This window comes from Petromyzon marinus (genome assembly GCF_048934315.1).
Source record: "Petromyzon marinus isolate PM22_M1 ecotype Great Lakes invasive population chromosome 80 unlocalized genomic scaffold, UKy_Petmar_22M1.pri1.0 chr80_unloc.1, whole genome shotgun sequence".
In the NCBI taxonomy this organism is placed as follows: Eukaryota; Metazoa; Chordata; class Hyperoartia; order Petromyzontiformes; family Petromyzontidae; genus Petromyzon; species Petromyzon marinus.
The window spans coordinates 925,722-951,981 of record NW_027422629.1 but is presented as its reverse complement, the minus strand read 5'-3'; the positions used below and the strand labels follow the sequence as shown (position 1 = coordinate 951,981).

Genomic DNA, 26,260 nt, shown 5'->3' with positions numbered 1-26,260 from the left:
AGGTAGTTAACATCTCATAGCCACTGTGATGATGATGATGATGAGAGAGACACAGACCTCCTGTATACCAGGCGAGGTAGTCAACATCTCATAGCCACTGTGATGATGATGGGAGAGAGACACAGACCTCCTGTATACCAGGCGAGGTAGTCAACATCTCACAGCCACCGTGATGATGATGATGAGAGAGCGAGAGACACAGACCTCCTATACACCAGGCGAGGTAGTTAACATCTCATAGCCACTGTGATGATGATGAGAGAGAGACACAGACCTCCTGTATACCAGGCGAGGTAGTTAACATCTCATAGCCACTGTGATGATGATGATGATGAGAGAGACACAGACCTCCTGTATACCAGGCGAGGTAGTCAACATCTCATAGCCACTGTGATGATGATGGGAGAGAGACACAGACCTCCTGTATACCAGGCGAGGTAGTCAACATCTCACAGCCACCGTGATGATGATGATGAGAGAGCGAGAGACACAGACCTCCTGTATACCAGGCGAGGTAGTTAACATCTCATAGCCACTGTGATCATGATGAGAGGGAGACACAGACCTCCTGTACACCAGGCGAGGTAGTTAACATCTCATAGCCACTGTGATGATGATGATGAGAGAGACACAGACCTCCTGCACACCAGACGAGGTCGTCAACATCTCCTCGTCCACCGTGATGATGATGAGAAAGAGAGACACAGACCTCCTGTACACCAGGCGAGGTAGTTCACATCTCAGCTACTGTGATGATGATGAGAGAGAGAGACACAGACCTCCTGTAGACCAGGCGAGGTAGTTAACATCTCCTAGTCCACCGTGATGATGATGAGAGACACAGACCTCCTGTACACCAGGCGAGGTAGTTAACATCTCATAGCCACCGTGATGATGATGATGAGAGAGAGAGACACAGACCTCCTGTAGACCAGGCGAGGTAGTTAACATCTCATTGTCACTGTGATGATGATGATGAGAGAGACACAGACCTCCTGTACACCAGGCGAGGTAGTCAACATCTCATAGCCACTGTGATGATGATGATGATGAGAGACACAGACCACCTGTACACCAGGCGAGGTAGTCAACATCTCATAGCCACTATGATGATGATGAGAGACACAGACCACCTGTACACCAGGCGAGGTAGTCAACATCTCATAGCCACTGTGATGATGATGATGAGAGAGAGACACAGACCTCCTGTAGACCAGGCGAGGTAGTCAACATCTCATAGCCACCGTGATGATGATGATGAGAGAGAGACACAGACCTCCTGTAGACCAGGCGAGGTAGTCAACATCTCATAGCCACTGTGATGATGATGATGAGAGAGAGACACAGACCTCCTGTAGACCAGGCGAGGTAGGCAACATCTAATAGCCACTGTGATGATGATGATGAGAGAGAGACACAGACCTCCTGTAGACCAGGCGAGGTAGTTAACATCTCAGCCACTGTGATGATGATGATGAGAGAGACACAGACCTCCTGTAGACCAGGCGAGGTAGTCAACATCTCCCTAGCCACTGTGATGATGATGAGAGAGAGACACAGACCTTCTGTAGACCAGGCGAGGTAGTCAACATCTCATAGCCACTGTGATGATGATGATGAGAGAGACACAGACCTCCTGTACACCAAGCGAGGTAGTCAACATCTCATAGCCACTGTGATGATGATGATGAGAGAGACACAGACCTCCTGTACACCAGGCGAGGTAGTCAACATCTCATAGCCACTGTGATGATGATGAGAGAGACACAGACCTCCTGTACACCAGGCGAGGTAGTCAACATCTCATAGCCACTATGATGATGATGATGAGAGAGAGACACAGACCTCCTGTAGACCAGGCGAGGTAGTCAACATCTCTTAGCCACCGTGATGATGATGATGATGAGAGACACAGACCTCCTGTAGACCAGGCGAGGTAGTTAACATCTCATAGCCACTGTGATGATGATGAGAGACACAGACCTCCTGTGCACCAGGCGAGGTAGTCAACATCTCAGCCACTGTGATGATGAGAGAGAGAGACACAGACCTCCTGTAGGCCAGGCGAGGTAGTCAACATCTCATAGCCACCGTGATGATGATGATGAGAGACACAGACCTCCTGTACACCAGGCGAGGTAGTTAACATCTCAGCCACTATGATGATGATAATGATGAGAGAGACACAGACCTCCTGTACACCAGGCGAGGTAGTCAACATCTCATAGGCACCGTGGCACCTGGGGGCCAACGTAACTCATCATCACCATCGTCATCATCATCGTCACCAGTGGGCGTGGTCTATCCACTGCTGGATGAGGGCCTTCTCCAGCCTCAAGCTGACGTCACCTCTCACCATCCTGCTCTGGGGGGGGGGGGGGTCAAGGGGGGAAGTGCTGTAGGGGGGTCGAGGGGGAGGGGCTATGGGGGTTCAAGAGGGGGAGGGGCTATGGAGGTTCAAGAGGGGGAGGGGCTGTGGGGGTTCAAGAGGGGGAGGAGCTAATGGGGGGTCAAGGGGGAGGGGTCGTGGGGGATCACGGAGAAGGGGCTGCGGGGGATCAAGGGGGTGGGGCTGTGGGGATCAAGGGGGTGGGGCTGTGGGGGATCAAGGGGGTGGGGCTGTGGGGGATCAAGGGGGTGGGGCTGTGGGGGATCAAGGGGGTGGGGTTGTCTGAATGTCTCTCTGTGTGTGTCTCTGTGTCTCTCTGTGTGTCTCTCTGTGTGTCTCTCTGTGTCTCTCGGTGTGTCTCTCTGTGTCTCTGTGTGTGTCTCTGTGTGTGTCTGTGTGTGTCTCTCTGTGTGTGTCTCTCTGTGTGTGTCTCTGTGTGTGTCTCTCTCTGTGTCTCTCTCTGTGTCTCTCGGTGTGTCTCTCTGTGTGTCTCTCTCTCCGTGTGTCTCTCTGTGTGTCTCTCTGTGTGTCTCTGTGCGTCTCTCTGTGTGTGTCTCTGTGTGTGTCTCTCTCTCCGTGTGTCTCTCTCTCTGTGTCTCTCTCTGTTTCTCTGTGTGTCTCTCTCTATGTCTCTGTGTGTCTCTCTCTGTCTTTCTCTGTGTCTCTCTGTGTGTCTCTGTGTGTGTCTCTCTCTGTGTGTCTCTCTGTGTGTCTCTCTCTGTGTCTCTCTGGCTTTCTCTCTATAAGTCTTTCTCTCTGTATCTCTCTCTGTGGCTGTGTCTCTGACTCTGTGTGTGTCTCTCTCTCTGTGTCTCTCTCTCTGTCTCTCTCTCTATGTGTTTCTCTCTCCGTGTGTCTCTCTGTGTGTCTCTGTGTGTCTCTCTGTGTCTCTCTGTCTCTCTCTCTGTGTCTCTCTCTCTGACTTTGTGTCTCTCTGTGGCTGTGTCTCTGACTCTGTGTGTGTGTCTCTCTCTCTCTGTGTCTCTGTCTCCTTGACTCTCTCAATGTCTCTCTCTCTGGCTTTCTCTCTGTGTGTCTCTGACTCTCTCTGTGTCTCTCTGTGTGTCTCTCTCTGTGTCTCTCTGACTCTCTGTGTGTCTCTCTCTGTGTCTCTCTCTGTGTGTCTCTCTGTAAGTCTTTCTCTCTGACTTTGTCTCTCTCTGTGCCTCTGTCTCCTTGACTCTCTCAATGTCTCTCTCTCTGGCTTTCTCTCTGTGTCTCTCTTCTGTGTCTCTCTGACTCTCTCCGTGCGTCTCTGTGTCTCTCTGACTCTCTCTGTGTCTCTCTCTGTGTCTCTCTGACTCTCTCTGTGTCTCTCTCTGTGTCTCTCTGTGTCTCTCTGTCTCTCGCTCTGTGTCTCTCTCTGTGTCTGTCTCTCTGTGTCTCTCTCTCTGTGTCTCTCTGACTCTCTCCGTGCGTCTCTGTGTTCTCTGACTCTCTCTGTGTCTCTCTCTGTGTCTCTCTGACTCTCTCTGTGTCTCTCTCTGTGTCTCTCTGTGTCTCTCTGTCTCTCGCTCTGTGTCTCTCTCTGTGTCTGTCTCTCTGTGTCCTCTCTTGTGTCTCTCTGACTCTCACTGTGCGTCTCTGTGTCTCTCTGACTCTCTCTCTGTGTCTCTCTCTGTATCTCTCTGCCTCTCGCTCTGTGTCTGTCTCTCTGTGTCTCTCTCTGACTCTCTCTGTGTGTCTCTCTGTGTCTCTCTCTGTGTGTCTCTCTGTGTCTCTCTCTGTGTCTGTCTCTCTGTGTCTGTCTCTCTGTGTCTCTCTCTGTGTCTGTCTCTCTGTGTCCTCTCTGTGTCTGTCTCTCTGTGTCTCTCTCTGTGTCTCTCTGACTCTCTCTGTGTCTCTCTCTGTGTCTCTCTGACTCTCTCTGTGTCTCTCTCTGTGTCTCTCTGACTCTCTCTGTGTGTGTCTCTCTGTGTCTCTCTGACTCTCTCTGTGTGTGTCTCTGTGTCTCTCTCTGACTCTCTCTGTGTGTGTCTCTCTGTGTCTCTCTGACTCTCTCTCTGTGTGTCTCTGACTCTCTCTGTGTCTCTCTCTGTGTCTCTCTCTCTGTGTCTCTCTGACTCTCTCTGTGTCTCTCTCCGTGCGTCTCTCCGTAGATCCTGGCTCAGATCCTGGAGAATGCTCGAATCAGGCCTAGATTGACAACGCGAGGCTGGCAGCTGATGACTTTCGCAGCAAGTGGGTCAACAGCCTCCACCACTCGCCCTCCACACTCGCCCTCCACCACTCGCCCTCCGCCAGTCGCCCTCCACCACTCGCCCTCCGCCACTCGCCCTCCACCACTCGCCCTCCGCCACTCGCCCTCCACCACTCGCCCTCCGCCACTCGCCCTCCGCCACTCGCCCTCCGCCACTCGCCCTCCGCCACTCGCCCTCCACCACTCGCCCTCCGCCAGTCGCCCTCCACCACTCGCCCTCCACCACTCGCCCTCCGCCACTCGCCCTCCACCACTCGCCCTCCACCACTCGCCCTCCGCCACTCGCCCTCCACCACTCGCCCTCCGCCAGTCGCCCTCCACCACTCGCCCTCCACCACTCGCCCTCCGCCAGTCGCCCTCCACCACTCGCCCTCCACCACTCGCCCTCCGCCACTCGCCCTCCGCCACTCGCCCTCCGCCACTCGCCCTCCACCCCTCGCCCTCCGCCACTTGCCCTCCACCCCTCGCCCTCCACCACTCGCCCTCCGCCACTCGCCCTCCACCACTTGCCCTCCGCCACTCGCCCTCCACCCCTCGCCCTCCGCCACTCGCCCTCCACCACTCGCCCTCCACCACTCGCCCTCCGCCAGTCACCCTCCACCACTCGCCCTCCACCCCTCGCCCTCCACCACTCGCCCTCCACCCCTCGCCCTCCACCAGTCGCCCTCCACCAGTCGCCCTCCGCCACTCGCCCTCCACCACTCGCCCTCCGCCACTCGCCCTCCGCCACTCGCCCTACACCCCTCGCCCTCCGCCACTCGCCCTCCACCACTCGCCCTCCACCACTCGCCCTCCACCAGTCGCCCTCCGCCAGTCGCCCTCCACCACTCGCCCTCCACCACTCGCCCTCCACCACTCGCCCTCCACCCCTCGCCCTCCGCCACTCGCCCTCCGCCACTCGCCCTCCACCACTCGCCCTCCGCCACTCGCCCTCCACCACTCGCCTTCCGCCACTCGCCCTCCGCCCCTCGCCCTCCGCCACTCGCCCTCCGCCACTCGCCCTCCACCCCTCGTCCTCCACCACTCGCCCTCCACCCTCCACCATTAGTTAATCTGACAACTATGCTACCGATGCGTTGAGTGTCCCAGTGATGTAACGAGGTGAACCCCCTCCCTCCCTCCCTCCCCTCCCCCTCCCTCCCTCCCCTCCCCCTCCCCCCGTGATGATGATGCAGGTGGGAGACGGAGCTGGCTCTGCGCAGCTCCGTGGAGGCTGACATCAACAACCTGCGTGGACTGCTGGACGAGTACAACATGGCGCGCATGGGCCTCGAGGGCGAGATCGAGAGCCTGAGGGAGGAGCTGATCTTCCTCAAGAAGAACCACGAGGAGGTGAGGAGGAGGAGGTGGAGGAGGAGGGGGAGGGGGTGGAGAGGGAGGGGGAGGGGGTGGAGGTGGAGGAGAGGGAGGAGGAGGTGGAGGAGGAGGTGGAGGAGGAGGTGGAGGTGGAGGAGGAGGTGGAGGAGGAGGTGGAGGAGGGGGTGGAGGAGGAGGTGGAGGAGGAGGAGGTGGAGGAGGTGTAGGGGGAGGGGAGGAGGAGGAGAAGGTGGAGGAGGAGGAGGTGGAGGAGGTGGAGGAGGAGGTGGAGGAGAGGTGGAGGAGGAGGAGGAGGAGGTGGAGGAGGAGGTGGAGGAGGAGGTGGAGGAGGAGGTGGAGGAGGAGGAGGTGGAGGAGGAGGTGGAGGGAGGAGGTGGAGGAGGAGGTGGAGGAGGAGGTGGAGGAGGAGGTGGAGGAGGAGGTGGAGGAGGAGGTGGAGGAGGAGGTGGAGGAGGAGGTGGAGGAGGAGGTGGAGGAGGTGGTGGTGGGTTCATAACGGCCGTGTCTTCACTCTCTCTCCCACACTCTCACACACACTCCACCTACACACACACACACTCCACCTACACACACACACTCCACCTACACACACACACTCCACCTACACACACACACTCCACCTACACACACACACACACTCACACACACACACACTCCACCTACCTACACACACACACTGCACCTACATACACACACACACTCGACCTACACACACACACACTCCACCTACCTACACACACTCCACCTACACACACACACACTCCACCTACACACACACACACTCCACCTACCTACACACACTCCACCTACACACACACACACTCCACCTACATACACACACACTCCACCTACCTACACACACACACTCCACCTACACACACACACACTCCACCTACATACACACACACTCCACCTACCTACACACACACACTCCACCTACACACACACACACTCCACCTACATACACACACACACTCCACCTACCTACACACACACACTCCACCTACACACACACACACTCCACCTACACACACACACACTCCACCTACACACACACACACTCCACCTACCTACACACACACACTCCACCTACCTACACACACACTCCACCTACCTACACACACATACTTCACCTACATACACACACACATTCCACCTACCTACACACACACACTCCACCTACACACACACACACTCCACCTACCTACACACACACACACTCCACGTACACACACACACACTGCACCTACACACACTGCACCTACACACACACACACTCCACCTACACACACACACACTCCACCTACCTACACACACACACTCCACCTACCTACACACACACACACTCCACCTACATACACACACACACTCCACCTACCTACACACACACACTCCACCTACCTACACACACACTCCACCTACATACACACACACTCCACCTACCTACACACACACACACTCCACCTACCTACACACACATACTTCACCTACATACACACACACATTCCACCTACCTACACACACACACTCCACCTACCTACATACACACACACTCCACCTACATACACACACACACACTCCACCTACCTACACACACACACACCACCTACCTACACACACACACTCCACCTACACACACACACACTCCACCTACACACACACACACTCCACCTACACACACACACACTACACCTACCTACACACACACACACTACATCTACCTACACACACACACACACTCCACCTACCTACACACACACACACACTCCACCTACCTACACACACACACACACTCCACCTACCTACACACACACGCACACTCCACCTACCTACACACACACACACACTCCACCTACCTACACACACACACTCCACCTACACACACTCCACCTACCTACACACACACACTACACCTACCTACACACACACACTACACCTACCTACACACACACACTCCACCTACACACACACACACTCCACCTACCTACACACACACACTCCACCTACACACACTCCACCTACCTACACACACACACTACACCTACCTACACACACACACTACACCTACCTACACACACACACTACACCTACCTACACACACACACTACACCTACCTACACACACACACTCCACCTACCTACACACACACACTCCACCTACACACACACACACTCCACCTACCTACACACACACACTCCACCTACCTACACACACACACTCCACCTACACACACTCCACCTACCTACACACACACACTACACCTACCTACACACACACACTACACCTACCTACACACACACACTCCACCTACCTACACACACACACACTCTACCTACCTACACACACACACACACCACCTACCTACACACACACACACACACTACACACACACACACACACCCACCTACCTACACAACACACTCCACCTACCTACACACACACTCCACCTACATACACTCAACTCACCTACCTACACACACACACACTAACTCCAACTACCTACACACACATACTTCACCTACATACACACACACATTCCACCTACCTACACACACACACCTCCACACCTACATACACACACACTCCACCATACACACACACACACTCACCTACACACACACACCCCACCTACCTACACACACACACACTCTCACACAACACACACTCCACCTACAACACACACACACTCCACCTACAACACACACACACACCTACATACACACACACACACTCCTCCCTACACACACACACACTCCACCTACCTACACACACACACACTCCACCTACCTACACACACACACACTCCCACCTACCTACACACACACACACACTCCACCTACCTACACACACACACACACCTACACACACACACCTACACACACTCACACACACACACACATACCTACACACACACACTACACCTACCTAACACACACACACTCCACCTACACACACACACACTCCACCTACCTACACACACACACTCCACCTACACACACTCCACCTACCTACACACACACACTACACCTACCTACACACACACACTACACCTACCTACACACACACACTACACCTACCTACACACACACACTACACCTACCTACACACACACACTCACCTACCACACACACACACTCCACCTACCTACACACACCACTCCACCTACCTACACACACACACTCCACCTACACAACTCCACCTACCTACACACACACACTACACCTACCTACACACACACACTACACCTACCTACACACACACACTCCACCTACCTACACACACACACTCTACCTACCTAACACACACACACTCCACCTACCTACACACACACACTCCACCTACCTACACACACACACTCCACCTACCTACACACACACACTCCACCTACCTACCACACACACACACTCCACCTACCTACACACACACACTCCACCTACCTACACACAAACACTCCACCTACCTACACCCACACACACACACACCTCACCTACCTACACACACACACTCTCCACCTACCTACACACACACACTCTACCTACCTACACACACACACCACCTACCTACACACACACACTCCACCTACCTACACACACACTCTCACCTACCTACACACACACACTCCACCCTACACACACACACACTCCACCTACCTACACACACACACTCCACCTACCTACACACCAAACACTCCACCTACCTACACACACAGACACTCCACCTACCTACACACACACACTCCACCTACCTACACACACACACTCGCCTTTCCATCCACTCGCCCATCGATAAAACAAAGACAGAGCTCCCACACCAACACAGACAGACACACATACAACAACAACCAACCGCCATTCGCCACTAAGTGGCGGTGACGTCACCACGACGCTTGTGCCAGGCTATGTGCACCCTGAGGCCACGTGAAGTGTCGAACGCCCGCTGGCAGGAGGTCACGGGGCAGACCCAGCAGGTGCCACGGGTCGACTGACTGAGATGACTGGCTGATGCACCACCTGTGCCCCCTACTGTGCCACCCTGCTGTGCTTTAGCCACCCGGCGCTCCGCTCGTTGTTGTGAGCGTCGCTCCTCCGCCCTCCGTTGTTGTTGGAGGGCGACTGCCTCCAACTGCCCAGTAGCGTCCTTCACGAGCCTCCTCCACACACACACACACCAACCCACCAACATGGGCACACACTCGCCCACACACACTCACACTCGCCCACACACACACACTCGCCCACACACACTCACTCACACTCGCCCACACACTCGCCCACACACACTCGCCCACACACTCGCCCACACACACACACACGCTCACACTCTCTCGCACACCTCACAAAGACCACACTCAGCCCACCTACACGCACACGGACCCATCCACTAACAGCCACCTACACGCTTGCCTCCACGCGCACTCTCTCTCACAATCTCTCACAAAGACTCTCCACACACACACTCTCTCACCCTCTCTCACAATCTCTCTCACAATCTCTCACAAAGACTCTCCACACACACACACTCTCTCCCTCTCTCTCTCACAATCTCTCACAAAGACTCTCCACACACACACACTCTCACCCTCTCTCTCCCTCTCACTCTCTCTCTCTCACAAAGACGCTCCACACACACACACTCTCTCCCTCCCTCTCTCCCTCCCTCTCTCTCTCACAATCTCTCACAAAGACTCTCCACACACACACACTCTCACTCTCTCTCTCTCCCTCTCTCACAATCTCTCACAAAGACTCTCCACACACACACTCTCACCCTCTCTCCCTCTCTCACAATCTCTCACAAAGACTCTCCACACACACGCACTCTCTCCCTCTCTCTCACAATCTCTCACAAAGACTCTCCACACACACACACACACTCTCACTCTCTCACCCTCTCTCACAATCTCTCTCACAATCTCTCACAAAGACTCTCCACACACACACTCTCACCCTCTCTCCCTCTCTCACAATCTCTCACAAAGACTCTCCACACACACACTCTCACCCTCTCTCCCTCTCTCACAATCTCTCACAAAGACTCTCCACACACACGCTCACACGCACTCTCTCTCGCACACCTCACAAAGACGACACGCAACCCAATCTGCACTCGCACGGGGACCCCATCCACACACAGCCGCCTACACGGCACTCTCTCTCCCTCTCTCCCTCTCTCTCACAATCTCTCACAAAGACTCTCCACACACACACACTCTCACCCTCCCTCTCTCCCTCTCTCTCCCTCTCTCACAATCTCTCACAAAGACTCTCCACACACACACACTCTCTCCCTCTCTCACCCTCTCTCACAATCTCTCACAAAGACTCTCCACACACTCACACTCTCCCTCTCTCTCACAATCTCTCACAAAGACTCTCCACACACTCTCACCCTCTCTCCCTCTCTCTCCCTCCCTCTCCCTCTCTCACAATCTCTCACAAAGACTCTCCACACACACACACTCTCTCACCCTCTCTCTCACAATCTCTCACAAAGACTCTCCACACACACACACACTCTCTCCCTCTCTCTCCCTCTCTCACAATCTCTCACAAAGACTCTCCACACACACACACTCTCTCACCCTCTCTCTCACAATCTCTCACAAAGACTCTCCACACACACACACTCTCTCCCTCTCTCCCTCTCTCACAATCTCTCACAAAGACGCTCCACACACACACACTCTCACCCACTCTCTCTCACCCACTCTCACAATCTCTCACAAAGACTCTCCACACACACACACTCTCACTCTCTCCCTCCCTCTCTCTCTCCCTCTCCCTCTCTCACAATCTCTCACAAAGACGCTCCACACACACACACACTCTCACCCTCTCTCACAATCTCTCTCACAATCTCTCACAAAGACTCTCCACACACACACACACTCCCTCTCCCTCCCTCCCTCACAATCTCTCACAAAGACTCTCCACACACACACACTCTCACCCTCTCTCCCTCTCACCCTCTCTCACAATCTCTCACAAAGACTCTCCACACACACACGCACTCTCTCCCTCTCACCCTCTCTCACAATCTCTCACAAAGACTCTCCACACACACACACTCTCACCCTCTCTCCCCCTCTCTCCCACAATCTCTCACAAAGACTCTCCACACAGACACACACACACACACTCTCTCTCCCTCTCTCCCTCTCTCACAATCTCTCACAAAGACTCTCCACACAGACACACACTCTCTCACAATCTCTCTCACAATCTCTCACAAAGACTCTCCACACACACACGCACACCCTCTCCCTCTCACCCTCTCTCACAATCTCTCACAAAGACTCTCCACACACACACACACTCTCACCCTCTCTCTCTCTCCCTCTCTCACAATCTCTCACAAAGACTCTCCACACACACACACGCACTCACACGAACTCTCACCCTCTCTCACAATCTCTCACAAAGACTCTCCACACACACACACTCTCACCCTCTCTCTCTCTCTCTCACCCTCTCTCACAATCTCTCACAAAGACTCTCCACACACACACACACTCTCACCCTCTCTCCCTCTCTGTCCCCCTCTCTCTCTCTGTCACAACCTCTCACAAAGACTCTCCACACACACACACCACGCACTCTCTCCCTCTCTCTCCCTCTCTCACAATCTCTCACAAAGACTCTCCACACACCCTCTCTCACCCTCTCTCCCTCTCTCACAACCTCTCACAATCTCTCACAAAGACTCTCCACACACTCACACTCTCTCCCTCTCTCTCACAATCTCTCACAAAGACTCTCCACACACACACGCACTCTCTCCCTCTCACCCTCTCTCACAATCTCTCACAAAGACTCTCCACACACACACACTCTCACCCTCTCTCCCCCTCTCTCCCACAATCTCTCACAAAGACTCTCCACACACACACACTCTCTCCCTCTCTCTCCCTCTCTCACAATCTCTCACAAAGACTCTCCACTCTCACCCTCTCTCCCTCTCCCTCTCTCACAACCTCTCACAAAGACTCTCGCCCCACACAATTGGGGAAAGCGTTCGCGGTCGGTCGGCAAAGACTCTCGCCGCGCGGCCGAGGCGAAAAAACAGTTCTCACTGACACCCGAGCCAACATCGCAAACCTGCCGCTGTTGACGGGTCAATCTCCTGCCTCCACCCACTCCACCCACTCCACCCACTCCTCCACCCTACCGCACCCTAACCCCCGCTGATAGTTGAGCCGCGCCTCCCAACGGCGGCGGTGGCGGTGAGTTGCCAGCGGAACTCGACGCCCCGTGTGGTGTGGCGCTAACAAAGGGCTCCAGGTGTCCGCGTCTCACCCGGCGACCAGCGCCACTGCCCCGGGCGGCAAGGAACAAACGAACGATAGTTGCCCCCCCCTCCCCCCGATCCCAAGCCCCCCCTTGTCACCCGACTCTCCGTGCCCACAATAAATAAATAATCAGGGCTGGGTTTGGGTTGGGGGGGGGGGGGCTGGGGTGGGGCTCGGGAGGGAGGGGGGAGGGGGTGGAAACTGACGGGGGCCTCGTGGGGCAAATGTACCGCACGGTGGGCTAGAGATGTTGACTACCTCGCCCGGTGTGCAGGAGGTCGTGGGTTCAATGCCGACCCTGACGATGCCTGCTGCTGTAGATTTGGAGTCTGTGTCTCTCTCTCTCATCATCATCATCACGTTGGCTAGGAGATGTTGACTACCTCGCCTGGTGTGCAGGAGGTCGTGGCTTGCGATTGCAGCCCTGGCATGAATGATGTTTCATCCATCCTCGTGTTTCGTCAGCAGTAGCAGCTCAGACTGAGACGTTATCTCCCTTGGCCCGGTGTGCAGGAGGTCGTGGGTTCGATCCCGACCCCTGACGATGCCTGCTGCTGCTGCTGTAGATTTGGAGTCTGCGTTTCTCTCTCATCATCATCATCACGGTGGCTATGAGATGTTGACTACATCGCCTGGTGTGCAGGAGGTCGTGGGTTTGACCCCGACCCTGACGATGCCTGCTGCTGCTGCTGTAGATTTGTAGTCTGCGTCTCTCTCTCTCTCTCATCATCATCATCATCACGGTGGCTAGGGAGATGTTGACTACCTCGCCTGGTGTGCAGGAGGTCGTGGGTTCCATCTCGACGCCTGACGATTCCTGCTACTGCTGCATATTTGTAGCTTGTGTCTCTCTCTCTCGCTCTCTCTCCCCGTGGCCGCGTGGATTTTTCTCTGGGCTCTGCTCTGGGGGTTTTAAGTTTTTTGTTTTTCCCCTCCACATTTCGACTCGACGTCACGACGCCTTCGCGGTATTTTGGCTGCTGTTATAAATGTCCGCACGATGATGGAAAAGTCACTTAGTCGAGCAATCATTTGTGTTTTGCCAGGTTCGCTTCTGAGAAGGGAGGCTACATAGCTCAGTAATGGGCCTTACCTGGAAAGAAGGCATTTAATTTAGATACGGCATCTCTCTCCCATGCAGCCTGTACGCCTGATATGGCCTCAGTCTACACGGCCCGTGGGCCAATCGCGGCCCGCGACTGCAATATAAAACCACCAAAAGCGTGAAGTCGTGAGCATGAGGATGCATGTCTCCCTCCTTTTATGAGGTTCGCGGTGGCCATATCGATGGATTGGAACCAGTAGCATTGAGGCTCTGCGTCCAAAGCCCTGGGTCTATGTCTCTGTCTTTCTCTCCGAACCTCACGCGGTTCAACGTGTCCATGACGGACACGCTCCTGAACCAGCATTCGCTGTGATCTTAGCTGCCCTTGTACGAACCGCGCGCGGTTTGGGTGGTGCGTGGTGGTGTGCGTTGGTGTGCGTCTAACGCCTGACCTCTGTCCTCTGCAGGAGCTGGCCGCTCTTCGGGCTCAGCTGGAGGGCTCCTCGATGTCTGTGGAGGTGGACAGCGCCAAGGGCAAGGACCTCAGCAAGATCCTGGCAGAGATCCGGGCTCAGTACGAGGCCATGATCGCCAGGAACCGCGTCGATCAGGAGGAGGCCTTCAAGAAGCAGGTGGGTGGGTGTGGGCGGCCGGGGAGGGGAGGTGGGAGAGATGAAGCAAAACGCGGCTCGAGTAAAAAAAAAACAACAACAAACGAAAGCAACCCAAAAGGCCCTAGCAAAAGTAATCCATGGCGTTCCAGATTAGCAGGGGGAGGCACTGGACAGATGAGGCTCGCTCTCAAAACGTCCGGGACAGTTTCGAAACGAAGCAACTTTAATCGGTTTCGTGCGGCTAGTTGGGACTCGGGAGGGCAATGGCGCAGAAACTGAGCCCAGGCCGCGAGAGCCTACGCCGCCCGGTACGAGGAATTATCACGGCCTCCATTTTAAAATGAGAACTTGCGGCCATTTTTTTGTTTATCACGGCGGCCGCCATTTTGAAATTACAACGGCGGCCATTTTAAAATATTGAACCAATGCTGCCCTCTGCTGGTATGAAAATGTAATAGTAATAGGTTTCACCCTTCTGACTGGCACAAAAACTGACAACTTTATTCAAGGCATCGTGTTTGCAATGACCCACAACACAAGCAGTCAAAATGCAAACAAATGAGACAACTCTGATAATGATAATATTGGCACTGTCCTTGAATTTGATTGGTCCACACCCGAGACGGCTTTTCTTAGAGCCTAGTCTCCACTATTACTATATCTTGTTACTGGCAAAGGAGGTCTCATAATGTAAATGCTCACCCCGAGCCCTCAATACTCTGATAGTGCATTGTTTTTTAGTTGTACGCCTTTTGGCGTCTTCTGGTCCAACACCAGTGGAGACTAAAGGGCTCTTAGAAAAGCCGTCTCGGGTGTGGACCAATCAAATTCAAGGACAGTGCCAATATTATTATCAGAGTTGTCTTTTTTTGTTTGCATTTTGACTGCTTGTGCTGTGGTTATTGCAAACACGATGCCTTGAATACAGGTGTCAGTTTTTGTGCCAGTCAAAAGGGTAAAAACCTATTACTATATCTTGTTACTGGCAAAGGAGAGCTCATAATGACAATGTAAGTTGGGTGATTAATTATACACTCGTTTATCTTATATTAGACTTTAAAAAAAGTTGCATAAGTGTTGCATCCATACAGACACCCCGACGCATCTTTCTCCGCTTCTCTAAAACCCAGAGAGGACGAGATGTTTGACATTTTCGCCTAGGTTTGACGTTTCCTGCTATGCGTGTTCAGGGCTATTGCCCTTAAATGTCGACCGCAACACGGAGGGTTGTTTAAAAAAAAAAAAAACGTTTAACAACGCCACGAGAAATTCGCTGCCTCCGGCCTCTAGAGACCACCTGGACAGGATGCCAGGCGATGTGTTGACAATGGTGGCGAACAAGGGGGGAGACTCTCCGAAGCTACTGACGTGCATTTTGTTATCGCGTTGCGGTGTATTCTCCGTTCTTTTCCCATCGAAAACGACGGCCTTGTGGAAGTGTCCTTGGCTCTTTCGGCAAAGTGGCGTTGAAGGGGAAACAATAAAATAATAAAATACATATCTATATATAAAACGATGACAAAAAAATTCTCGCGACGTTTCGACCATAACACAAACGGTCGTCGTCAGGTGTGAAAAACCCAACGGCAAGAAACATTTAAAAGAAGTGGCGCTTCGCATTTGTTTATTTTTAAACGGTGTTTTATTTTTTAATTTATTTAAAAAAAAACGTTAGCACCACGGACAGCGATTTGGCAGTTTGTTTAGAAGGACGAGTCCATCTATGTTCTTAGCTCTTTCGGTAAAGTCACGTTGAAGGGAAACAATAAAGTAATAAAATATATATATATAAAACGATAAAAATTCTCACGACGTTTCGACCATAACACAAACGGTCGTCATCAGGTGTGTCGGTTTGCATTAATTTATTTATTTTAAAACGGTGTATTTATTTATAAAAACGTTAGCACCACGGGCAGCGATTTGGCAGTTTGTTTAGAAGGACTAGTCCATCTATGTTCTGAAACAGAGGAAGGGGGAGACGAAAAATTAATGTATCCTGTCTGAAAGCCACGGTAAGCGTGAACAATCAATTAAGACCCGAAATGGTTTTTCAAATCCTTCCAATGATTGCTAAGCCAGAATCCATCTTCTCGGTTGGAATTGTCTCTGTGCTTTGTTATATGTGGATAGCCTCATGAACGAATCTCTCATGGTAGCCAGATGGCGTAGAAGTGCTAACATTTTTGCGATTTAAAGCTTTCGTGACTGCAGGGAATTCCTATCATTGGTTCTTTCGGTAAAGTCACCGCGTAGAAGGGAAACAATAAAATAATACAAGCAACACAAACTAAAATCAAAATTCTCACGACGTTTCCATCGCAACACACCTGATGATGATGATGATTGCTTGTGTTGCAATCGAAACGTCGTGAGAATTTTAATTGTTTTAATTGTATTGTTTAATTTAGTTCCCCTTCTACGTGACCTTTTATACCTGAGAGAACCAAGAATGTGTTAACATTTTGTTGAAGCACCCTGCACTTTCCCACTTTCCTGCCACGGTGATATTGACAAATGTGAGTTTGTCACCTACCACCGTGAATGCACATTGTTACGCATGGCGAGATGGTGGCTAGGAGATGTTAACTACTTCGACTGGTATGCAGGAGGTCGTGGGTTTGACCCCGACCCTGACGATGCTTTCTGCTGCTGTAGATTTGGAGTCTGTGTCTCTCTCTCTCATCATCTTCATCATCACTGTGGCTAGGAGATGTTGACTACCTCGCCTGGTGTACAGGAGGTCGTCGGGTCTATCCAAACCCTGACGATGCCTGCTGCTGCTGCTGCTGAATATTTGGAGCTTGCATCTCTCTCTCTCTCTGTGGCTGTTGGGATTTTCTCCCGGGGTCCTCCGATTTTTTTTTCCTTCCACATTTTAGAATCAACATGGCATGTTTTAGAGTATTTGGCTGATTGTAAATTCCCACTTGATGAGCCACTTTGTTGAGCTATTAGTTGTGGATAAGCCAGGTCGTTTCCAAAAAATGGCTACAGAGCCCAGAGTGCCTTACATGGGTAAACAAACAATAATTGTTTATGTTCTGGGTTCTTTCGGTAAAGTCACCACGTAGAAGGGAAACAATAAAACAAAAAATATACAAAACAATAATTTTTGTTTTATTGTTTCCCTTCTACGTTAGTGACTTTACCGAAAGAACCAAGAATATTAATCCCTGCAGTCACGGAAGCTTTAAATAAAAAACAGTTTAATATATATGTATTATTCTAACCCAGAGTGCATCTCTTCGTTGCCACCAACAGCGATCTAACAATGTCCATCTTCTTTTTTTTCCCCCCTCTCCCTGCCAATCCAGGTGGACACGGTGAAGGTGGCCTCCGTTCAACAGAACCAGGCAGCCCAGTCGGCCAAGAACGAGGTGGTGGAGACTCGACGCTCCATGCAGTCGCTCCAGGCTGAGCTAGACTCCCTGCGCGGGCTGGTGAGTGAGTGAGTGAGTGGGTGGATGGGGAGGCGTCGCCACCACCAGCACTACACAAACCAAGCAACTACCGCACAATTTTCTGGCCACAACCCCGTCGCCATCGCTTCTGAACTGGTTGAATGCCATTGTGGTTAAAAGGTGGAACGTCAGTATCTTTTGTATCATTCAAAGGCCCCCCACCCCACCCATCTTCATGCTAGGCCCTGAAGCTATAGCTCACTCGGCTTGTGCATTATGTCCGGCCCTGGCACAACCGCACGCTCCACTTAACTCGCCCTCCGGACCCCCCTCTCCAGATCCGCTCGCTGGAGCAGCAGCTGCAGGACACGGAGGAGCGCAACGCGCGGGAGCTCTCCGGCTACACCAACGTGATCCAGCGCCTCGAGGGGGAGCTCAACAACATGCGTGGAGACATCAACAGGCAGCTCAAGGACTACTCGGACCTCCTCAACATGAAGATGAAGCTCGAGGAGGAGATCGCCACCTACAGACGCCTGCTGGAAGGGGAGGACAGCCGGTACGGTGGTGGTGGTGGTGGTGGTGTTGGGGGTGGTGGTGGTGGTGATGGTGATGATGGTGTGGGTGGTGGTGATGGTGATGATGGTGTGGGTGGTGGTGATGGTGATGGTGATGATGGTGTGGGTGGTGGTGATGGTGATGATGGTGTGGGTGGTGGTGATGGTGATGATGGTGTGGGTGGTGATGGTGATGATGGTGTGGGTGGTGATGGTGATGATGGTGTGGGTGGTGATGGTGATGATGGTGTGGGTGGTGGTGGTGGTGATGATGGTGGTGGTGATGATGGTGGTGGTGATGATGGTGTGGGTGGTGGTGATGATGGTGGTGATGGTGTGGGTGGTGGTGGTGGTGATGGTGGTGGTGATGATGGTGTGGGTGGTGGTGGTGATGATGGTGGTGATGGTGGTGATGGTGGTGGTGGTGGTGATGATGGTGGTGGTGATGGTGATGTGGGTGGTGGTGGTGGTGGTGATGATGGTGGTGGTGATGATGGTGGTGGTGATGATGGTGTGGGTGGTGGTGGTGGGGTGGAACTGGGGGAGGTGTAATTGTGCCAAAGTGGGAGCCAGTGAAGGACCTCGCCGACCATGCCTATCGGTTCCCTAACCGTGCGAGCCAAGCCCCCCAAGCCCCCCAAGCCCCCCAAGCCCCCCAAGCCCCCCAAGCCCCCCAAGCCCCCCAAGCCCCCCGTCTCAACCTCGAACAGCAACCTTCATCGCTTCACCCTAGCCTCGTGATATTTCCAACAGCCTGCCGTAGGCCCACGTGCGTCGGTCCAATTCCCTCGCTCCCCATCTGGGAACAGGTTCTTAACCCCTTGCCATGTTTGGCATCGGTGACTCATCCTTACGATACTAGGAAGGCCGCTGAAACTATGCACTTTGAAAAAAAAAAGTCTATATTGATAAATGTATTCGATTTTTCGAACTGCCTTTTTTTGCGTGTTCTGTTTTTTTTTATAATTTGTATTAACGTTGCTGTTATTTTGATTTAAAGCTTTCGTGACTGCAGTAATTCATATTCTTAGTTTTTTCGGTAAAGTCACGTTGAAGAGAAACAACAAAATAATAAAATATATATATAAAACAATAAAAAAAATTCTCACGACGTTTCGACCATAACTCAAACGGTCATCTTCAGGTGTGTTGGTTTGCATGAATTTATTTTTAAACGGCGCATTTATTTATTTATAAATAAAGTCTGAGGTTATGGTCGAAACGTCGTGAGAATTTTTTTATTGTTTTATATATATATTTTATTATTTTGTTGTTTCTCTTCAACGTGACTTTACCGAAAAAACTAAGAATATGTTTTGATTTATAGCTTTCGTGACTGCAGTAATTCATATTCTTAGTTTTTTCGGTAAAGTCACGTTGTTTCTCTTCAACGTGACTTTACCGAAAAAACTAAGAATATGTTGTTGTTATTATTTCCCTTTCCACCTTTGTCTTCTCCCTTGTCTGTGTGTTTCACTCACTCCCCACCCCCCCTCTCCTCCCCCATCCCTCTCGCCCCATTTTCTCCGTCCAGACTGAACGTCAGCCAGAGCTCCAGCGGAGGGGTCAAAATGTAATGGGTGAGTCTCCCGTTCATCGGCCCGCGCGGAGAAGGCCGTAGCCTCGCGCGGATGAGCAGAGCCAGGCGCAAGGTGCCGATGTCCTCGCACGGAGTCTCATAGGGCCCCCACCGTGCAGATGTAGCAATGGACTGGGGAAGGGGGCGATTGCATTGGAGGAATGGGAGCACTGTCGTTGGTGCGACAATGATCTAAACATGCGGTGGATAGACCACGGCTGGTGGTGGTGGTGGTTGGGGTTGGGGGTGGTTAGGACGGTGGTGGTGGTGTTGGGGGTGGTGGTTAGGGTGTTGGTGGTGGTGGTGGTTGTTAGGGTGTTGGTGGTGGTAGTGGTTAGGGTGGTGGTGGTGGTGGTTAGGGTGGTGGTGGTGGTAGTGATTAGGGTGGTGGTGGTGATTAGGGTGGTGGTAGTGGTTAGTGTGGTGGTGGTGGTGGTGGTGGTTAAGGTGGTGGTGGTGGTGGTTGTGGTGGTGGTTAGGGTGGTGGTTAGGGTGGTGGTGGTTAGGGCGGTGGTTAGGGTGGTGGTGGTTAGGGTGGTGGTTATGGTGTTGGTGTTGGTGGTGGTTATGGTGGTGGTGCTTGGTGGTGGTTATGGTGGTGGTGGTGGTGGTGCTTGGCGTGCTGCGAGATGAACCCGGCAACCCGAGCTCCATTCCCGCTCACGACCAATGATGGTGACGAATATTTGAACCGGTCCTGGGCTTCCCTATGGTCGACTCGGCCTCAAATGATTGCCTGGTGTGCCGTGTGTGTGTGTGTAGTAGTAGTAGTAGTAAACATCGCCACTGGGGAGACAAAGGCGGTCCGGGCAGTGGTGCTGGCCACCTACCCCCTCGTGTACCTTTCTGGCCTTCATAGGTGCTCGCTAACAGCACTTGCCCCTGCAGTCTGTTAGAGGCTACACGGGGGATCGTTGTCTGTGTCTGTGTGTGAGGTGCTAGCTGACAGCACTTGCCCCTGCAGCCTGTTAGAGGCTACACGGGGGATCTTTGTCTGTGTCTGTGTTTGAGGTTCTAGCTAACAGCACTTGCCCCTGCAGCCTGTTAGAGGCTACACGGGGGATCTTTGTCTGTGTCTGTGTGCGAGGTGCTAGCTAACAGCACTTGCCCCTGCAGCCTGTTAGAGGCTACACGGGGGATCTTTGTCTGTGTCTGTGTGTGAGGTGTTAGCTAACAGCACTTGCCCCTGCAGCCTGTTAGAGGCTACACGGGGGATCTTTGTCTGTGTCTGTGTGTGAGGTGCTAGCTAACAGCACTTGCCCCCTACAGTCTGTTAGAGGCTACACGGGGGATCTTTGTCTGTGTCTGTGTGTGAGGTGCTAGCTAACAGCACTTGCCCCTGCAGCCTGTTAGAGGCTACACGGGGGATCTTTGTCTGTGTCTGTGTGTGAGGTGTTAGCTAACAGCACTTGCCCCTGCAGCCTGTTAGAGGCTACACGGGGGATCTTTGTCTGTGTCTGTGTGTGAGGTGCTAGCTAACAGCACTTGCCCCCTACAGTCTGTTAGAGGCTACACGGGGGATCTTTGTCTGTGTCTGTGTGTGAGGTGCTAGCTAACAGCACTTGCCCCTGCAGCCTGTTAGAGGCTACACGGGGGATCTTTGTCTGTGTCTGTGTGAGGTGCTCGCTAACTGCACTTGCCCCTGCAGTCTGTTAGAGGTTACATGGGGGATCTTTGTCTGTCTGTGTGTGAGGTGCTAGCTAACAGCACTTGCCCCTGCAGCCTGTTAGAGGCTACACGGGGGATCTTTGTCTGTGTGTGAGGTGCTAGCTAACAGCACTTGCCCCCTACAGCCTGTTAGAGGCTACACGGGGGATCTTTGTCTGTGTCTGTGTGTGAGGTGCCAGCTAACAGCACTTGCCCCCTACAGTCTGTTAGAGGCTACACGGGGGATCTTTGTCTGTGTCTGTGTGTGAGGTGCTAGCTAACAGCACTTGCCCCCTACAGTCTGTTAGAGGCTGCACGGGGGATCTTTGTCTGTGTCTGTGTGTGAGGTGCTAGCTAACAGCACTTGCCCCCTACAGTCTGTTAGAGGCTACACGGGGGATCTTTGTCTGTGTCTGTGTGTGAGGTGCTAGCTAACAGCACTTGCCCCCTACAGTCTGTTAGAGGCTACACGGGGGATCTTTGTCTGTGTCTGTGTGTGAGGTGCTAGCTGACAGCACTTGCCCCTGCAGCCTGTTAGAGGCTACACGGGGGATCTTTGTCTGTGTCTGTGTGTGAGGTGCTAGCTAACAGCACTTGCCCCTGCAGCCTGTTAGAGGCTACACGGGGGATCTTTGTCTGTGTCTGTGTGTGAGGTGCTAGCTAACAGCACTTGCCCCCTACAGCTTGTTAGAGGCTACACGGGGGATCTTTGTCTGTGTCTGTGTGTGAGGTGCTAGCTAACAGCACTTGCCCCCTACAGTCTGTTAGAGGCTACACGGGGGATCTTTGTCTGTGTCTGTGTGTGAGGTGCTAGCTAACAGCACTTGCCCCTGCAGCCTGTTAGAGGCTACACGGGGGATCTTTGTCTGTGTCTGTGTGTGAGGTGCTAGCTAACAGCACTTGCCCCTGCAGTCTGTTAGAGGCTACACGGGGGATCTTTGTCTGTGTCTGTGTGTGAGGTGCTAGCTAACAGCACTTGCCCCCTACAGTCTGTTACAGGCTACACGGGGGATCTTTGTCTGTGTCTGTGTGTGAGGTGCTAGCTAACAGCACTTGCCCCTGCAGTCTGTTAGAGGCTACACGGGGGATCTTTGTCTGTGTCTGTGTGTGAGGTGCTAGCTAACAGCACTTGCCCCCTACAGTCTGTTACAGGCTACACGGGGGATCTTTGTCTGTGTCTGTGTGTGAGGTGCTAGCTGACAGCACTTGCCCCCTACAGCCTGTTAGAGGCTACACGGGGGATCTTTGTCTGTGTCTGTGTGTGAGGTGCTAGCTGACAGCACTTGCCCCCTACAGCCTGTTAGAGGCTACACTGGAGGATCTTTGGCTTTCTGTTAACCAATTCTGGCCCTTTGTGTCGTCGTCCCCCCCACCACCCCCCCCCCCCTCCTCCTCCTTTTCCCACAGGTGGAAGAAGAAGAACCCCCAAAGAGCTCCACGCAGCTCGGGGGAGAACGAGGGGATGGACCCCAGGGAGGGAGGGAGGGATTTTCTCGGCATAGCCTCACCACCACCACCACCACCACCCTAACCACCACCACCACCCTAACCACCACCCTAACCACCACCCTAACCACCACCCTAACCACCACCACCACCACCCTAACCACCACCACCACCCTAACCACCACCCTAACCACCACCCTAACCACCACCACCCTAACCACCACCACCCTAACCACCACCACCCTAACCACCACCACCACCACCCTAACCAACCACCACCACCACCCTAACCACCACCACCCTAACCAACCACCACCACCACCCTAACCACCACCACCCTAACCAACCACCACCACCCTAACCAACCACCACCACCCTAACCACCACCACCCTAACCACCACCCCACCGCACCAACCACCACCACCACCCTAACCACCACCACCACCCTAACCACCACCACCACCCTAACCAACCACCACCACCACCCTAACCAACCACCACCACCACCCTAACCACCACCACCCTAACCACCACCACCACCACCACACTAACCACCACCACCCTAACCAACCACCACCCTAACCACCACCCTAACCACCACCACCACCACCCTAACCACCACCACCACCGCACCAACCACCACCACCCTAACCACCACCCTAACCACCACCACCCCACCGCACCAACCACCACCCTAACCACCACCCTAACCACCACCCTAACCACCACCCTAACCACCACCACCCTAACCACCACCACCCTAACCACCACCACCCTAACCACCACCCTAACCACCACCCTAACCACCACCACCACCACCCTAACCACCACCACCACCACCACCCTAACCACCACCACCACCCTAACCACCACCACCCTAACCACCACCACCCTAACCACCACCACCCTAACCACCACCACCACCCTAACCACCACCACCACCACCACCCTAACCACCACCACCACCCTAACCACCACCACCACCATGCACGCCACGACCCACACGCCCAGCACCAAGGTGCGTGTCCTGCGGCGTCTGCTTGTTGCAAGATGCTGATATGAACCGAATTTTTGTTTTAATTTCACCAGGATAAACCCACCTCCACCTCCTCCACCACCACCACCACCACCCCCCCCCCCCCAGTTCAGCCACTGAGCTGCATGGCTCTTATTGATAGCGCAACGAATTTGGATTTATCATCGTCGTGCGGAAATTCTAAGGACGCCGAATCCCGTGGACGCCTATCGATTCCGAATGTGGAAGAGGGGGGGGGGTGGTGGTAGGAACCGGAGGGCCTGGCGAGAAATCCACGCGACCACTGGCAGAGAGTGAGAGGCAGAGAGAGAGGCAGAGAGAGAGAGGCAGAGGGAGAGGCAGAGAGAGAGGCAGAGAGAGAGAGGCAGAGAGAGATACAGAAAGATACAGAGAGATACAGAGAGAGATACAGAGAGAGATACACAGAGAGAGAGGCAGAGAGATACAGAGAGAGAGAGAGACAGAGAGAGAGAGATATAGATACAGAGAGAGAGAGGCAGAGACTGAGAGAGATATAGAGACAGATATATAGAGAGAGATATACAGAGACAGAGAGATACAGAGAGAGACAGAGAGAGATATATAGATACAGAGAGAGAGGCAGAGACTGAGAGAGATATAGAGACAGATATATAGAGAGATATACAGAGACAGAGAGATACAGAGAGAGACAGAGAGAGATATATAGATACAGAGAGAGAGGCAGAGACTGAGAGAGATATAGAGACAGATATATAGAGAGATATATACAGAGACAGAGAGATACAGAGAGAGAGAGATATAGAGACAGAGAGATACAGAGAGAGAGAGATATAGAGACAGAGAGATACAGAGAGAGAGATACAGAGAGAGACGCAAACTGCAAAACGTAACAAACTCTAACACGCAGCTCCATCGGCCAAGCGTTAACCATTCTCTTTAGACCTGGAACTCTCTCCTCGGAGCTCCAGTGCAGAGACCGCTCCAGCGCCCGTCCGCCCGCCCGTCCGTCCGTCTATCCCGGCGGAAAGATCTCGGAGTGGTGTTGGTGGTTGTCTTTTGGGGGTGGGTGGGGAGGAGATGGATAACCAGCACCGGTTCAGGCTTTCTGGCCTGGGTGAGGTTTTTGGTTCGTGGTTTGTGGGTGCCGAGGAAATATCCACGTTTCCCTTCTTTCTATCACTATCGGGGGGGCGATGGTGGGGTTTGTTTTGTGAATCGCCACCTACCCCCACCGCCCTCTACCCCAAACTCCCTCCTCACAATAAATGTAACTGCAAGTTTAAAAGAACCCTCTTGTAGTCTCTGTTGTTTTCACGGGGTTTTTTTTTTGGGGGGACAATTCTACTCAGGTCAGGCCTTTTTGGACTCGTCTCTATTGAACTGTTGAATGTCAAATGTTGATTTGAAGCTTTCGTGACTGCAGTGATTGATTCATAGTCTTGGCTCTTTCGGGTGAAGTCGCCACCGCGTAGAAGGAGGAAATCAACAGGTCCCGGCAGGGTGGGCTGGTAGGACAAGTCTCTGCGCTGTCTATTGCTGATTTTTACACGCCAACAGCACGAGATTTCACTTCGTTAAAGTGTTGAAAGGGGACGGACGGACGTACGGACACATTCATCTATTGCAGGCTGGTACACTCAGTTCACAATCTTCGCTCCTACCAGTATAAAGGATGTCGGTGACAAGAGTGTGACTCTCAATGACGTCAATCACGTGGTTAAATAAAGGATTCGGTGGCAAGAGTGACTCTCAATG

The 26,260-nt window shown here is 53.0% G+C and overlaps 1 pseudogene across 1 annotated transcript in view; it reads left to right on the top strand.

The window, feature by feature from the left end:
* Nucleotides 1-25,793, top strand: part of LOC142908325 (keratin, type 1 cytoskeletal 11-like) — a 33,862-nt pseudogene extending 8,069 nt beyond the window's left edge. The window contains exons 3-9 of the transcript XR_012931688.1: nucleotides 4,489-4,570; nucleotides 5,765-5,921; nucleotides 14,707-14,871; nucleotides 18,171-18,296; nucleotides 18,596-18,816; nucleotides 20,349-20,394; nucleotides 23,448-25,793. The product of XR_012931688.1 is annotated as a keratin, type 1 cytoskeletal 11-like (transcript). The remainder of the gene's footprint in view (nucleotides 1-4,488; nucleotides 4,571-5,764; nucleotides 5,922-14,706; nucleotides 14,872-18,170; nucleotides 18,297-18,595; nucleotides 18,817-20,348; nucleotides 20,395-23,447) is intronic.
* Nucleotides 25,794-26,260: the final 467 nt, after the last annotated feature.